The sequence below is a fragment of the Psittacula echo genome, assembly GCF_963264785.1.
Source record: "Psittacula echo genome assembly, chromosome: 4".
In the NCBI taxonomy this organism is placed as follows: domain Eukaryota; kingdom Metazoa; phylum Chordata; class Aves; order Psittaciformes; family Psittacidae; genus Psittacula; species Psittacula echo.
In genome coordinates this window covers 99,154,077-99,158,188 of record NC_137738.1, presented here as the reverse complement: position 1 = coordinate 99,158,188, position 4,112 = coordinate 99,154,077, and the positions used below count along the sequence as shown (strand labels likewise).

Here is a 4,112-nt window from a genome sequence, read left to right as displayed (position 1 = left end):
AATTCTGTTTCAGTGCCTGGTCTGTTTCTAGCACACCTGGCACAAGCACCTGTGTAAAGGAAAAGTGAATTGCACCAAGACTTCTGTGGCCTCCAGACAAACTTCCACAAAACACTCTGCTCCCCTCAGCCCCCCAGACAAGTCTGCAGGCTTAAACTGTGCCTTTGTGTGGACCTTGTCATCAGGCATGCCTGCCAATGCTCTGTGGCAGCTGCTTGAGGAGAGAGAGTTTGCTGGGGAAGCTCCTTGATAAAAGCCTAATTCTTTCAGAGACTGGGAAGTTGCAGGCAAAATAGGCTTGACTTGGGGAATTTTTACTTGATGTGTTTTCAAACAACATTAATTTCTGATGACTGATCAGGTGTTGACGAAAAAAAACCAACAGACACAAATACCTTTTGTGCTCTGTCCCCCAACTCATCTTAAAATCAAATACATCATCCCCTCTTCGTAGCCTCAACTTCCCTGACTTTCATCCCATCATACAGTTAGCCTGTCCTAATTTCTCTGATGGCATAAGAGCTTCAAGTCAAGTGTGGAATTGTTTCTTGCTGCTGCTTTTTTGCTTATTCATTTTCTCTGTCACCATTTTCTTCTTTAGTTTTTTTCTCTACTGCTCTTTCCTTCTAACGTGTTTTCATGGAGCTGTTTCTTATTGTCCCTGCTATGGCATGGATTACTTATGTCTGTAGTCCCTTGGTATGTCTCCACAGTGGTATGTTTCTCCCATGGCCATAGTCCTTTTGGGGTGTCTCTGTATGGGTGTGGGTCACCTATAGCTGAAATCCTATGGGATCTTTGTACAAAGGTGTGGGTCCTCCAGGGCTGTAGTCCCACAGGTTGCACCTACCCCTTTTCCCATGCGGACTTCCCCTCATGCATCCATCTGCAGTCTCCAGCAACCCCCAGTTTGGGTTGTGCTAGAGAAGAGCAAATTGGCTTTTAAATCTCTCTGGCTGTGGAGGTGCTCTGGGGCTGCCTTCTGGTGCCCTTTGTTGTATTCCATGTATTGAGTTATTTTTTCTTTTTATATAGTTTTTAGCAGTGAGATATGAGATTTGCAAATCTTGGGAGACCTGACAAGAGACTTTATTCACTTCAACAAATGACATAAAAGAACGTATTTGATAGAAATACCTGCATAATGTTTTACCAAAACTGCTTATGAAAGGCACATAACTTTTATTACTGCAATAAACTGTTTAAGTAACTCTAGAATATGTTCAGTTGGTACTTGGAGTTGGGGGTGGGTGAGGTAACATGTAAATTTTAAAATCAACACTTTATCAGACATTAAAGAAGATAGCATGTGCTGACAGCAGGCGTTTCCAGAAGGCTGGAAGGTCATGTCAGATAGTGGTACATCACGTGATGGTAACACTGCTGCCTCTTGTGCTGAAATGGCCCAAAAGTAATATCTGACTTGCAGTTTTGTGTAATATCCATCTATAGCAGAGTGTACATTCCCTGCTTTCAAAGAGCTGGAGAAATAGGAACATCTGGAGAACAAATGGGATACTTCCAACCCTTTCTTAAGAGCTGACTTTCCACAAGGAAATCTCTGATGTTTAGCATTTGTTTTGCTTCTACTAGGGAGCTTGTGAGAGCAACAAGAAACTGCTAGGGGTTTTGTCATGATAAACTGCTTATTTGATCTTTGCCTTGGTGTTAAGCCAAGCCTTGGTGTTCTATCTTCCTTCTGCCTGCTGTGCAAACATACGATATTTTCTGCAACTTTCATAAAAAGTCTAAAAGGAGACAGTGAAATAAGAGGTAAGTAATGTGCAGGGACATCTTTTTTTGAAGTGCAAACAGTGTATGGAATATGGTGACCTTGAAAATGGATTTAGGCCAGTTCAGTGAGTGTGTGGCTGAGCTGCAAAGGGGAGGCTGTGGGTAGTGGTAAGTGACAAGAAGCCCTAGAGCAGGGATGGGGTGAGCAGGACCTGCAGTGCTGGGGCTGGGTTGCTGGAGGAGGAGTCCTCAGGACAAGTTGTTGCTCTCTGGATGCATGTCTGAAGCATTCACTCAGCCTGAGCTTTCATCTGGCCTAGAGATATTCATTTAATATGTCTCACAGACACTGCTGGCTTGTTTCAAAGGTACTGACTACTCAGAAGCTCCCATAAGACAAGGCTATACATTTGAATCCTCAGGCCACATTTATTATTAAAACTCATATATCCCAAGTAGAAATGATCCTTCTGTGCTGAATGTCTGCTGTATCCTGCTGATTCTGCTCAAAATATGAGACACTTATTTAAAAAATTCAATGCTAAGGCTGGGCTGTGTGCTACCCTCTGTAACAGCATTCCTGCTTTTATGGTTTTTGCTATAATATTTGTGACACCCAAGCAGTCGTATAACAAAATAAGCATCATCCAAACACCTGGTCATGTTTCTGAAGTAGATGGTCCATGTATAGCTTAGAGGTAATGTATGAGGTCTCTATCCTTTAAAAGACTCTCAGGAGGTCTGGAGATGTTATACACATCTATGAAACTGGTAGGCATGAACCTCAGCTAGAATTACTACTAATAAATCCAGAGTTACTGCTAATAACTGTGCCATGTGTGCCCTGAACACAAATTCACTGTTAGCTATCTTACAAATAAAAAAGGGATTTGCCTGCTCCACAAAACTATCTGAGTTATTGGCTGGCCTGGTATAAATTCCATTGTGGTTAAGAGTTACATGCAATGCCCAAACTTAAATTAGCAGAGAAACGGAAAGCTAAAAGAGGAACTGGCTGCCACCTTCTGAACTTGAGGAACATAAAAATTCAGAAAGGCATAAAGAGATGGAACCATATGGAAAACACCGCTTTCTACTTCTGAAACCTCCTTGGGTGATGGGCCAGACTTCTTTTCAGTTGTGCTTCCTTCTCCATTGTGAAGGTAGCTGCTCCAAGGATCCCCTAGGATTTCTCTAGAGACCTGTCTGAGAGATATTTCTGCAGAAAAGTTCATTGCTGATGGGAGGCTTGGCAATACTATGCTAAAATCCAACCAGGTGATCTGAAAGCCTCCTTGCATTGAATTAGATCTTTATACCATTCTCTGCTAATGCAGTAGGCTAAACGCAACACTGTATGTTGTGCCCTGTAAGTCAAACAGCTGGATATCCAGTTTTCATAGAGTAATAATTGCTGAGGCTAATAAATCTCATCATTTAAAATTACTTTGGAAGAGTCTTGCCTTTTCTCTCCCAGACTTTTTTTCCTATCTGCTCTGACCAGCATAAACAAACCCCTTCTCTGTTTTTTATTTACAGTCAATTGCTCAGAGATACTTATCCTGGTACCTTCTGCATACAGGCTGCTGCTGCTCAGCTGGGACATCATCATGACTGGGAAGATTTGTGGTGGACTTCTGAGGAAGCCGCTGCAAAGTGTATGAAAGGAGGCTAAAGTCAGTTCTTAAGATTAAGATCAATGTTTTCTCAACATTTCAGAACAAGAATACTTATTAAAAGAATGCTTGTCTAGGCTGGTTTCTGGGAATGGGATGTGATGCTTTTCCCCTTATCTGCCTGGATTTTCGTGCATAGGCTGTGTGTCTGTCTTCAGTCAGAAGAAAGTGGCAGGTTATTTAACATGCATCTGAAAAGTGCAGCACTCATCTGTGATTCAAATTGGATAATAGCCCATAATACTCAGGGTTACAGGGAGGTCAAGAGGAGAGCTGTTGTTAAAAAAGGGGAGGTTTAATGTAATTTTTAACCATTATGTTCACTGAGAGATGATGATCATGCTAGTCTACAGGACAAACGATTAAAGACCTCCTGAATTGTCACTCTGTTATAAAGGAGTTGAACTTTATCTGACCTTTCCAACAGGAGCTAAAGTCAGTCAGATTTGCTGACTACATGCTCCTTTTTGCAGTTGTCATTGAGAAAAAGCAGAATTAAGTATGATCGCAATGTGGGTAGAATGCAGAATTTGACTGCTTCAAAACAGAATTTTATATTTCTCCTTAGAAAAGCAAATTGATACTACCAAATAAAAGGAAAACAAGGTCTCTCTATACTACCTAGAGTGTTACAAATAAGATATCGGGCATATATTTAAAGGAAACTAACATTCAGAAACCACAAGGGTTGATACGTCCTAG

General features: G+C 41.4%; 1 long non-coding RNA gene across 1 annotated transcript; it reads left to right on the top strand.

Annotated features, from left to right (window-relative positions):
- The first annotated feature begins 1,410 nt into the window (after positions 1–1,410).
- On the top strand, positions 1,411–3,476 carry LOC308220511. Its single transcript, XR_013956686.1, has 2 exons — positions 1,411–1,773; positions 3,274–3,476. It is a non-coding gene; the product is annotated as an uncharacterized lncRNA (long non-coding RNA).
- The last annotated feature ends 636 nt before the right edge of the window (positions 3,477–4,112 follow it).